The 13663-nt window shown below is 39.7% G+C and overlaps 1 protein-coding gene across 1 annotated transcript in view; it reads left to right on the top strand.

Annotated features, from left to right (window-relative positions):
• AGBL1 (AGBL carboxypeptidase 1) overlaps positions 1-13663 on the top strand; it is a 1441949-nt gene that overhangs the window by 809601 nt on the left and 618685 nt on the right. The window lies entirely within an intron of this gene.

Genomic DNA, 13663 nt, shown 5'->3' with positions numbered 1-13663 from the left:
TTATGATTGACTAGTTTGGCCACTCTGCCAGGCTCAGAAGGAGGCCTCTGAGAGGGAGAACTCTCTCTGACTGCTGGTTGAGAAGAATGTGCTGCTGAGAGAAATGCACTCCTGAGAGAAATATGCTCCTGAGAGACACACATTCCTGAGAGACACATGCTCCTGAGAAACATGTGCTGCTGGCAAAGAGACACAAGAGACACACTTTGCTGAGAGAGAGACTGAGAGACACAAACTGCTGGGAGAGAGACTGTGAGAGACTGTTGGCTGAGAGATGGTGGGCTGAGAGAGACTGAGCATTGTTCTTGAACTTGAATTTTAGCCTGGTGCTTCCCTATTAAACTCCATAATCTGTAAGTTATATGTGGCCACTGCAGTGAATTATCGAACCCAGCAGAAAGATGGTGAGTGCTGTGGGAGGAATAGTTGGTGTCAGGGTTGGTGAAAGGGCTGGAGGGAGGCAGCATGTCTGGCCTCGCAGGAATAGGCCTTGGGCTATTGATGGTGATTCTGTCTTCCTCTTGTGCGGTTACAGGAGGTCAGAAGATGTGGCCTCCTTGCCTCTTTAGCAGGAATGTACAGCAATTTCTGACATCCTTCAACCAGAAGAATTTCTTCAGTTTATTCTCAGAATTGGAAGATCTCTTACCTGTTGATATACCCTGCCATCCATATGGCTTTATAGACTCTCTTGACTAATTCATTCTAAATACAAATTTCCTATTGCAGGATAAATTTTCCCTTTTAAAGAGCCCAATATCTGATGTGAATTCTAACATCCCACTTTTGTGTGTTAATTATACCATTGTTTAGGAAATATTTGGAAACTTTTTGAAGGATAGAGATATAAAACCCATTTAAATTTTCTCTTAAAATTGTCAATTTTTTCTCCTTTCCAACATCTTGGCACTTGGCTAGGGATTAAGTGTACTATTACAAAGATGCATGCTTCTTTTTTCCTTTAGCTCCCTCTCTTCTAATATCCATCTATTCTGCTTCCAAGATGGGTATTTGGCCTAAAAATAGGATAAAGCTGACATACCATCTACCAGAAAAGGAATAGTTGTTTCAGAGAGAAGCACTGAATCAGATATCTCAGAAAACATGCCTGACCCCTTCTCTTTGTTTCCATCCCCTCCATCTGGAAGAAAAGAGTAACAAAGATGTTTGGAAGTTGCCAAGTTTAATTACTTCTATTGGAAGTGCCCCCAAAATGTGAAAGCTTATCCTTTAGTGGAAGCAACCCGGAGGGCCCTACATACATTCACAGAAGACTTTTTGCCATTTGTTTTTTCTGTTTTCTTTCTTAGCACCTAAGTAAAAAATTTCCACTTTTCCTTTCCAAGAAGAATAAGGACAGACTGTCCTTTGGTGACTTTAAAAGGTGTTTCCGATTCTGCCACTGGAGATAGACTGTTGAGCCATCCCCAAATATTTCTGCATTAAGATCCACCTGCATTAAGATCACTTCAGGAGAACATTTCTTTATATTATTAGCTCATTAGATCATCCATCAACCCATACAAATTGTATTAAAATTGTGTTGCTCTCTAACTGACCCATTGGGGTCCACTTCTGGAGGTATTGTAAAAAGTAATTTTTTTTTTCTTAGTTGGGTTTGAGGATGAACAATAACTCAACAAGATGTTGTGGTTGTTAGTTACCATTGAGTCTATTCTGACTCATGGTGACCCCATGTGTGCAGAATAGAACTACTCCATAGGGTTTTAAAGGTCTTTCAGAAGTAGATCACCAGGTATGTCTTTTGAGGTCCCTCTGGGTGGGTTCAAACAGGCAAAATTTAAGCTAGTAAGCAAGCAATTACCTCTTTGCACCACCCAGGACTCCCAAAACACAAATAAATAAACAAAACTGGAAAATAGAAATGTGAGATTTTAGGCAATTAGGTTATAATTAAGATTCTTACTAAACAATATTCACCAAGCACCTGCCATGTGTCTGTCCACATACATTATGTGTCTCATTATAATTATTTCTCATGACAATCTTGTGAAAAATGGTAATATTCTCTTTTAATAGATGCAAAGAAAGCTAAATATTCTATAACACTAAGAAGTCTGCCCAAAGTCACCCAGCTAATAACAAACAGAGCTGAAATTTCAATTCATGTCTTTGATAAAAAGGCCAGGACATATCTTTTACTACTCATTTAATTCTCAATTTTGAGAGGCAGATCAAGATTATGAATAGCTCAGGCTTTATTTCTCTACTTTTTCTGTTCCAATGGCATATTTTCTATGAATTTTATCTTTTAACAATATCTGTACACTTTGGTTGACATCTACCAACCCAAAGGAAGAGGAAGCAAATTTCCTTTGCTATTTGTTAGTAAATTGAATAGCGTAGATAATTGAATCCAATAATTAAAATTATGCAAAAATAATCAGTGACTTGAAATGATTGGTATTTTATGCCTTCCTTTGATATCAAACAGTAAAAACTAGAGACACAGAGTATACTTTTATTTCCAAGAACAAGTTTGGAGGTTGAACATAGTTAACAGTAGTGCTTATAAGAAATAAAGCTAACATTAAAAAAAAAAAAATAGCTTTTAGAAATACATCATGCTTCACAAAATAAAGTCTTTTTTTCATTACAAATGTTATGCTATAGGATTTTGGACTTAACTGGTGACCCTTTAAATAGCCAAAGAGAACCTCAACTCTTTCTTTAAGTTTCTTTATTTCCTTTTTAATTTCTGTCTTATAAATCTAATTCTCTGTGCATTTATTGCACAAACTTGTGCATCAGCTAAAAAGTCATCCTTTGATACAGTGCAGGCACTAAGTATCCACTCTTACATAGAGGAAAATTGATGTGGAGGATTCTGGGGTAATTGGGGATTGGAGGTTCTGCTTTCTATTTCAAGACTCCTACTTTTTTTCCCCAAAAATGTTTGGTGTTCCTTCTTAACATCTTATGGAGTACAGAAATTGCCCTTAAAGTTTAAGGTATTAATTTTGCTAGTCCAATGGTTGTGTCTATTGAAGCCAAGCTTTGATTTTGCAAAATTTGGCCTAAAGCTTATATTGTACTCATCTGGACTCAGAAGTTTTGTGTGAGTGTGTGTGACGATGGCGTAAGGTGGAGTAAGGGTAGGCAGCAGAGTTACAATAGTAAAGAGTAAAGGAGTCTGGATGACAACATTTTCTGATTAATGAATTAATCAGTCTGCATTCTGAGGATTGATGTCTGAAATGTGATTATTGTGGTCTACTGAGGCAAAATAATGTGTTTTGGAGAGTGGCAACATTCCTTCTAGCTCCTCTTTAGAAACACAGCTACATGGTAAATTTGGCAACAACTCTAACAGTAATGGGTTTTCTGTGTGAATTAGATTTGGTTAAGTTTTCATTAAGGGCAAAGAGATGAACGAAATCATCTTTATCTACACTAGGCTTATAGAAGCCCTGATGGTGCAGTGGTTAAGTGCTCAGCTGCTCAACAAAGGTCAGTGGTTAGACCTCACCAGCCAATTTGTGGAGGGAAAGATGAAGCAGTCTGCTTCATAAAGATTTACAGCACTGGAAACCCTATGGGGCAATTATACTCTGTTCTATAGGATTGCTATGAGTTGGAATCAACTAAATAGCAGTGGGTTTGGTTTTTAGAAACTAAGTTTGGGGGAAGTGTTATGAAGAGGATGTTTCTATTGTCTGCATATACTAAACCAGTTGTCATTGAGTCAGTTCAGACTCATAGTGACCCCACGTGTTGCACATTAGAACCGTCCTCCATAGAGTTTTCAAGGCTGTGATCTTTTGAAAGCAGGTTGCAAAAGCCTTTCCTCCAAGGCATCACTGGGTGTGTTTGAACCATCAAACTTTTGGTTAGTAGTTGAGCATATTACAGTTTGCATCACTCAGGGATTCCTTGTCACATACTAGGCAACTGATTAATGTTGAATGATTCACCTTTAAACATTTATCTGTTTTGTCCCTTGATACCGGTAGGAATAAAAGGAAAGTAAAATGGTGTTTGAAGACAAGTTTCAGACTAGCTCTTGACTCCTCTTGTCAAGATTTCCTTGAAATTAGTTTGTTTGGTTTTTGATTTCTGATGTCTCAAAGGGAATATCCTATAGAGAAATAATTGTTATTGTGCAAATTCTGTGTTTCAGAAACTGGGATAAGCAGACTCCAGACAGTACATGGATACATGCCAGAGGGTTACAAATGACTCTTGTCATTTGTTGTTTAAGATTATGTCTACAAATTATAAGAGAAGCATGCACTTGATAAGCTGGAGGACCACACTGTAACTAAATACTACCATCCACTGTCAGTACCTACATTTCCATTAGTATTTACTGATTGCTTTAACATCAAGTGATGAAAAACGGTGACATAATTTACTCATCATGCTGTGTTTTTAAAACCAAGGTCAATAGACCCCTGCTAGCAGCCTAAGGCACTTGACTGCTAACCAGAAGGCTGGCGGTTCAAACCCACCAGCCACTCCTGGGAAGGAAGGTTGGGCAATCCTACTTCCGTAGTGATACTGTCTCGGAAACCCAAGGAGGGGTCGCTGTGAGTTGGGGGCCAACTCCACGGCAAATAACAACAACAACAAGCATAGTGGCTAAGGCACTTGACTGCTAACCAGAAGGCTGGCAGTTCAAACCCACCAGCCACTCCTCGGAAGGAAGATGGGGCAATCTACCGCCTTAGTGATACTGCCTCGGAAACCCAAGGAGGGGTCGCTACGAGTCAGGTCCGACTCGACGGCAAACAACAACAGTCTATGGATATATTATTCGGGATCCAGGAGAATTTTATCCCTTTACTCACTGGTGAAAAGCACCGGTAACATCACTACTAGTCTTTGGTCCAAAACTACGATAATCTTCACTATGCTAAGACTTTCTTTGCCTTTGTTAGAGATGGGCTTGAGCTAGAACCAAAGTAGACAGAGTCTGCTGTCTCCCTTATCCCTTTGGTTCACTTCCCAATCTTAGATTTTAAAACAGGAGATGCAAGAGTAGGAAATTGTACCCAAATGCAGGCATTTTTATTTCCCTCTTGATGAGATTCTACCCCTAGAAATGTGGCCCAATCTGTGTAGTCATTCAACTTCTCATTGAGAAATATAATGCTTGGAGTCCGAGAAGTATAAAGGAGATGTTAAAGAACAAACTACTTTCCTTAAAAAGCCACTACATATGATTGATGCTGACTCCAGGATCTACCTGCAGGGACCAAGCCGGATGATAATGGCAAATGAGAAAGCATTGTCCCATGGAAATAGGGTAACCTGCTGAAATCTGAGCTCAAATTATATCTTATTTTTCAAGGGAAGCTGGGAATATTTTTTTTTTAGGTTTTTTTTTTTTTTTTTTTCGTGATTTGGGTGAAAGTTTACAGAGAAAATTCATTTTCCATACAGCAGCTCAAATATACTCTGTCTCATGACATTGACTGCAATTTCCCACAATGCAATAGTTCCCCTCCCACTTCTTTCCTATAGTTACCTCTTCCCTGTGTCCTTCTCTCCCATGCAGTATTGCCCCCGAGCTGTCTCTCTGTGCATACATAGCCCTTCCATTCTCCCATGATTGATTTCTCCAAGGAGTTCATCTGCCTAACATAAATGTTCAGATCATATGCCTGTCCTCTGCCTGGCTTTCAGCCACAGGAATGGGTTCAATTTCAGACTTGAAGGGCAGCCAGAGGCCACAGTCTCAGGGGTTCCACCAGGTTCTATCAGACCAGAAAACCTGGTCCCTTTTTCTTTTTAATGATTTTGAGTTCTATTCCATATTGTTCTCCCACTCTATCTAGGATCTCCCACATAGATCACCTTCCAAGTGCTTGGCAGTGGTAGCTGGAGACCATCTAGTTCTTCTGGTCTCATAGTTGTACAGGCTGAGGATCGCATGGTGCATCAGTGTCCTGGACCAACTGTTTTCATGCTTCTTTGGTTTTCTTCATTTTTCTTTGCTCTGGATGAAGAGAGACCCATCATTTCATCTAGATGGCTGCTTGCAAGCTTTTAAGATTCCAGTCACAACTTGCCAAAGGAGGATGTGGAATAATGTTTCCATGTAGTATGTTATGCCAGTTGAGCTTGATATCCCAAGGGAAGCCGGGAATCTTCTTATTATTTTTATTATTATTATTGTGATAAATACATATATAACAAAACATTTGACATTTCCCCAATCTTCTCATGTACAGGACAATGACATTATGTTCATCATGTTGTTCAACCATCACCCTTATTTATTTCCAAATTGTACCATCACCCTTAACAAAAGCTCACTTTTAATGTGAACACTCCTAGTTTTAAAATATTGGCAGTGAATTTACATCTTTTTAAATTCTCTATGGGCATAATGAAATCTGTGAATGAGATCTATCTTACAGCAGGACTTCTAGTTGGTGACTTCTGCTCTGCTTCAGTTTATTTTACTAGTGATTTGCTGGTGAAAAATTACATTTTGACAAACACAAGGTGGCTATGTGGAAAATGACAGGAGGCTACTTTAGTTTAATTTTTAAGTACATTATTAATTATTATTTTTAAACATATTTACCTCAAAACATCTTGGTTTGCTCCTGTGAATGTATAATGCTACATTCCTTTTCAACTTGCCTCCTGACTCCAACTCACACAAGGAACACATTCTGAAGGTTTGTCATCTTTACGTAGTTAAAGATTTATAAAGCTGGCCTTCCACTTGTGGATTACTAGATCTTAGGCTGTGTAAGCAGACACAGATGGAAAGAGAATGCTTAATAGGACATCAGAATGGAGGAGAGACTCAGAGCAGAAATCTCAGGCAGCAGAGGTTGCTAGGTTCCATAGATCCAAAGGTCACCACCATGGAATGATGCTTCAGATCCTGAATCTGTGTGGAAAAGTTATGTGGTCACCTGAGAAACACTACCCTTCTCAGAGAGGTCTGGTGCTTGGGCTGACATCTACTTTATTCATTAATTTATATGTAAGCAGCTGTGCTAAGGAGTATGGATACCTGTGGGACAGGTGTGTGGAGTTCTAGGGGTTGCATTGTGTTTACATCTTCTGCTTAATACAGTCTCAGTGGACTCAGGATACAGAACTTGGTCTTCCTCAAATACAAGTGTACAACTATGAGACCTTTGCATGTTTCATGCAAAACTCCTTGTTAAAAAAAAAAAAAAGTAAAATCTGACAGCATTGTAAATCAGGGTCATGTGAGAATTACATGTCAGCACAATAATCATTGTGTATAATGAATGCTCTTAAAAAGACAGGAATACAGAAGGTTCATGAGAGATATATTCTTGCAGAAAAACAAACAAACAAAAAACAAGCTGGGAACAGTGGAGCCCATACAACTCATCTGAGTTTTCCCCAAACACTAACTGAATGCTGCCAATAAGCTGGAGTTTTGTGTTCTGTTAAATAAAACTTACCTCAATTTTTTTTTATTTTGATTATATCCATTTTACAGACAAGGAGCCAAGCCTCAAGGAGCTTGTCACTTGCACAAATTCAAGAGTGAGTAATTATAAATCAAAAAAGACCATGCATGTCCCCTTCAAAGGCACACCAATCCTTCAATGTCCCTTTGGGACACAAAAAGTAATCTGTTAAGAACTTAATCACACTACTTGATTTAATAACTAGGTGATCTTTCCTTTCTATGGTACAGTCAACTCAATTTAAGATAATCATAGTCTAGGTGAATGGGCTTCAGAAGGGCTAGCATACTGGGTTAAAGGTACGTAAAGACAAGTCCTACACAACTATGAAGAAAGAGTAAAACTCAGTCAACTCACTGACCCATTGGTACTAAATGAAAGTTTATAGTAAATAATACATTTATACTAAAATAAAGGTCAATATCAAGCAATATTTAATGATGTAAGGAAAATCAAAATGTTTAACACCTAGCAGAACAGTCTCGTATGTTTACCTTGGGCTTTTAAGTTTATGCAGAGACACCTTATTGAATGGGAAGAAGGCATGTGCCTGGGTGAAAACTAGGAAAATCAGCTTACTGCTTACGACTATTTCACCCAGGAAGGGGGAAATAAACCAATGATGTTTCCTATACTAACTAGATAATGCTGCTCTTCCAAACTTCTGCCTTTCAGAGCACATCCTTAGACTTTTTCCTTCTGCTACAACTTAGTATTCAAAATGGAAGCACTTGAACCTGGTTGGTAAACTGTTTCCAGCAAATCAGTGGGATAAAAAAAGAGGAACATCTCTGATTTAGATTTTGAATACAAAACTCCAATTCGCATTCTTTGGAGACATTCCAAGATAGGCCAAATTCCAAAGTCAGAAGCTCTTACACCACTTGCCTAAACATATTTCTCTTTCTTCCCTCCCTTTTCTGCATTCTCTTGCTTTCTGTCTTTTATCAAATATTTATAGAGAATATGATATAAAATAGACACTATCCTATGCCCAGTGGGCAGGCCAGTGTGGTCCTTGGACCAGTAGCATCAGCATCACCTAGAAACTTGTGAAAAATACAAATTCCCAGGCCACTCAAGACCTGCTGAATCAGAAACTCCAGAGTGAGCCTACCTATCTGTGTTTTTAGCATGGCCTCCAAGGGCTGCTTTTGCCTGTTCAAGTTTGAAAACTGCTTCTAGTCTAGACTACAAAATTGAATGGAACTGCTATCTGCTCTTGTTGTTGTTGTTGTTATTTGCTATTGAGTCGGCCCCAACTCATAGCGACCCCTCCTTGGGTTTCCAAGGCAGTATCATTATGGAAGTAGGATTGCCCAACCTTCCTTCCGAGGAGTGGCTGTTGGATTTGAACTGCCAGCCTTCTGGTTAGCAGTCAAGTGCCTTAGGCACTATGCTACCAGAGCTCCTGTTATCTGCTCTTAGTAGCTTCCAAAAAAAAAAAAAAAAACAAGCTCATGGAGTTGGATCCAACCTATAGCGACCCCTCCTTGGGTTTCCAAGGCAGTATCACTATGGATACCAGTAGTCTACTTCCGTGGTGATATTGCCTCAGAAACCCAAGAAGGGGTCGTCATGATTCGGATCCGACTGATAGCAAACACAATAACAACAACAATCACTACGGAAGGAGATTGCCCAACCTTCCTTCCCAATAGTGGCTGGTGGGTTTGAACGGCCAGCTTTCTAGTTAGCAGCCAAATACCTTAGACACTACCCCACCAGAGCTCCTCTTACAGCTTACTGTTTGGTAATGAAGACCATGTAAAAATTTGGTATATGATATAGGGATACACAGGGTGTGTGTGAAACCATGGAAGGAACAACAAAAGGAAATCAATGTTTCAGAAGAATTCTGTAATACTTGAAATTAATTCACTCTTCATTGTCAAAAGATTGGTGCTTATACATTTGCATATTCACATATTAGCACACAAGCCAACCATTGACTATCAAATCAGGAGACAATCTTAATACTTTTCTTAATAGGATTTTTCGATATAAATTAGTTACCATGGAGTTAACTCTGACTAATAGTGACACTATAGATTGCAGAGTAGAAGTATGTACCCTGAAATTTTCAAGGCAGGGACTTTTTGGATGTAGATCACAAGACCTTTCTTCTGAGGCACCTCTGGATGAGTCCATTTGAACTGCCAACTTTTGGTTGTTACCCCAGAGCTTAATTCTTTTTCCACCCAGGGATTCCATGTTAATCATATAACCCACTGCCACAGAGTCAGTTCTGACTCATAGCGACCCTATAGGACAGAGTAGAACTGCACCTTAGAGTTTCCAAAGCTGTAAATCATTTTTGTTTGTTTTCTTGCTTGTTTTAATTGTGTTTTGGGTGAGAGTTTATAGAACAAGTTATTTTTCCATTCAACAGTTTATACACTTTTTATTTCATAACATTTTTTGAAATTCCCTCAATGTAACAACACTCTTCTTGCTTCCTTCCTGGGTTCTACATTATTACCATTTGTCCTTCTTTCTTGCTCTTTACTGCCGTCTGAGATCTGTTTTTGAGCAAATCTTGCCCATCTGGTCTCATATGGTTGATTATTCTAAGGGGTACATTCTGCATAAGTATTATTGTTCACTTTATAGGCTTATCTGTGGTTTAGCTGCAAGGTGATCCCCATCAATGGGTTCAGTTCCAGGTTTGAAGGATGTCTAAGGGCCACAGTCTCAGGGTTTCCACCAATCTCTATCAGACCAATAAGTCTGGTCTTTTTTATGATTTTGAATTGTGTTCTACATTTCTCTCCCACTCTTTCTAGGATCTTTGGTGCCCCCAGAGTGGTCAGTAGTTGTACCCAGGCACCACCTATTTCTTCTGGTCTCAAGGTAGTGGAGGCTCAGGTTTATGTGGTCCATTAGTCCTTTAGATTGTTTCAGTGAATTGTTGATTTTTTTCACTTCTTTCTTCCAGATGGCAAGAGACCACTAGTTGTTGTTAGTTTTTAAGACCTCAGCCACTAACTAACCGCAGTAGGGTTTAGAACATTGACTTTGTGAACTATGTTATGCCAATTGACTTAGATGATCCCCGAAACTGTGGTTCTCAGCCCCCAATCCCAGTGATTCATACCCACAAGATGTTTGATGATGGCTAAGAAGTTTTCATAACTTTTCCTCCTGTTTGCTCTACTATTGTTGTTGTTGTTGTTATGTGCCGTCAAGTTAAACCCAGCTCATAGCGACCTCTCCTTGGGTTTCTGAGGCAGTATCACTACGGAAGTAGGATTGCCCAACCTTTCTTCTGAGGAGTGGCTGGTGGGTTTGAACTGCCAGCCATCTGGTTAGCAGGCAAGTGTCTTAGCCACTATGCTACCAGAGCTCCTTATGTGTTACCAGAGCTCTACTATACATATGGGAATATTTAGAACACATAAAAGTGTGAATGTAGACATATCCTCTGCTATACAGTCGTGAGTATAGTCCTTTTCTTCTAAACACAACCGTTCAGCTTGCATGTCTGCTTATGTATCCATTAATAGATTATTGTTTGTTATTACTGATATTGCAGGATTATGTGTGTAACAGTATTTACGTTTGTAAAGTGTACCTCTTGTTTACCTTTCTTTGTCTTCCTTTGCCTTAGTGATACTGTGCTGATCATCCCCTTATTGGATATTACCTTTCCCTTTATTCAAGTTAATAAGTGTCTATGATCTCATTAGGGATTTTCCCTCCCCTTCCCTTCCATTCCTGGTAAACATCAAATAATGTTTCTTTCTGTATGTAAACCTTTCTTTGATTTTTTATGATTGTGGTCTCATACAATATTTATACTTTTGTGATTGACTTATTTCAATTTCAGCATAATGTCCTCCAGGATCATTCATATTATGACGTTTTAAGAATTCATTATTCTTTAGTGTTATGTAATATTCCATTGTGTATAAGTACTATAGATTTTTTTCTTTTCATCTGTTGATAGGCGCTTAGGTTGTTTACATTTTTTTGTTATTGTAAATAATAGTGTGATGAATATGCATGTGCATGTTGTTGTTGTTGTTGTTATGTGCCGTCGAGTCGGCCCTGACTCATAGCGACCCCTCCTTGGGTTTCCGAGGCAGTATCACTAGGGAAGTAGGATTGCCCAACCTTCCTTCCGAGGAGTGGCTGGTGGGTTTGAACCGCCAGCCTTCTGGTTAGCAGTCGAGTGCTTTAGCCACTATGCTACCAGAGCTCCATGCATATGCATATAGCTATTAATGCACTCACTTCTCTAGGATAATGAGATAGATGGACCAAAGGTTATTTTTATTTCTAACCTTTTAAGGGAGTGCCATACATTTTTCCATAATGGTTGTACCATTTTACAGTCCCACCAACAGTATATGTGAGTTCCAACCCGTATACACCCTCATCAACATTTCTTATTTTCTGTCTTATTAAACTGTGGTTAATTTTGGGATAGCATGATATCTCATTGTTGTTTTGAGTAGTATCTGTTTAATGACTAATGACCAAGAGCATTTCTTCATGTGTTTATTTGTTGCTTGGATGTCTTCTTTGGTAAAGTGTTTGTTTATGTCTTCTGTCCATTTTTTAAATTGGATTTTTTGTCTTTTTGTTGTTAAGGTGTTGAAGTTTTTATAAATTTTAGGGGTTAGACTTGTCTGATATGTCCATGCCATCCCCCCCATCCCAGTCTATAAGTTCTATTTTTACTTTTGGTAGCAGTCTTTTGATGCATGTGATAGTTGGAGCTGTGTGTCACCTTGGCTGGACCATAATTCTGTGTGGTTTAAGCAGCCATGATATGGGTTATTCCCATGATGGGATCAGATGCATATGTTTTGAGCAGCCAATCCATTGAAAGGAAGTATCCCTAGGGGTGTGGCTGTAATGCAGGGCTGCCGAAGCACCAGGACATGGAGTTGTTTCAGAGAAGCAGTTTATTAGCAGTCCCAAGTGAGGTTCTTGTGCCCCAGCATCAAGGCCAGAGAAGTCACACCCCCGGGCAGGGGGGATAGATTCTTCAGACACAGAGAGGACCTAATTGGGGACACTAAGGAAATGGCAGGGTCCAATTAGCTGTTGGCATGGGTCTGCACCTAATTAGCATGAGGGGGCTTCACAGGAGGAAGTTTGTCATCACGTGGCACTTTCCAGCCTAGGCGGGTTTTGCCACCTCAGTTGTCATCAGGCTGTCTCATCAGGGCCTGACACCTGGAGGAAGCAGCCAACTGAAATGTTGGTGGCTTGGGTTTACTTTGGCCTAACAGTGGCCTGCTTCCAATATATTTATGGACACCCTGGGAAAAGAGACACTCTTCTGTGGATTGGGATCCTATTGTGCTGCCTACAACTGCTCATGAGCGTACAATCCACCATTCGGCCTGGAGATCTTGGATTCATCATTCGTTGGAGTCAACAGCCAGTGTACTGCTTGTCAACCTTGAACTCGTCAAACCCTGCAGCTTCATGAGTCAGGAAAAGCCTCCAGCTTGATGTTTGATCCAAGAACTTTGGACTTGCCAGCTTCTATAAGGGTGTGACCCATTTTCTTTTTTTTAAATTTTTTTTTTTAATTTTTTTTAAATTTATTGTGATTTGGGTGAAGATTTAAAGAGCAAATTCACTTTCTATACAGCAGTTCACATATACTTTGTCTCATGTCATTGACCACGGTTTACCACAATGCAACAGCTCCCCTCCCACTTCCTCCCCATAGTTACCTCTTCCCAGTGACCATTCCTCCATGCTGTCTTGCACCCTGAGCTGTCTCCCTATGCATAAGCAGCACTTCCTTCTCCCATGATTGTTCTCTCCAGGGAGTGTGTCTACTTGAGGTAAATGTTTAACTCACATGCCTGTACTTTGTTTGGCTGGCAACCACAGGTGTGGGTTCAATTCCAGACCTGAAGGGCAGCTAGGGGCCATAGTCTCAGTGGTTGCACCAGGCTCTATTGGACCAGAAAACCTGGTCCCCACCCTCTTTTTTTTTCACCTCCAAATGATTTTGAGTTGTGTTCCACATTGTTCTCCCTCTCTATCCAGGATCTCCTATATCCCTTCCCTATGACAGTGGTAGCCAGGCACCATCTAGTTCTTCTGATCTCATACTTGTATAGGTTGCAGATCAGATGGCGTACCAGTCACTAGGACTGATTGTTTCCATTAATTTTGGTTTTCTTCTTTCTTCTTTGCTCTTGACAAGGAGAGACCCATCATTGCATCTAGATGGCAGCTTGCTAGCTTTTAAGATCCCAGTC

This window comes from Orycteropus afer, unplaced genomic scaffold (genome assembly GCF_000298275.1).
Source record: "Orycteropus afer afer isolate SDZICR_OR568_19922 unplaced genomic scaffold, OryAfe1.0 scaffold00150, whole genome shotgun sequence".
NCBI classification, from domain to species: domain Eukaryota; kingdom Metazoa; phylum Chordata; class Mammalia; order Tubulidentata; family Orycteropodidae; genus Orycteropus; species Orycteropus afer.
The sequence above is the reverse complement of the archived record's forward strand: the minus strand, read 5'-3'. Positions and strand labels throughout refer to the sequence as shown.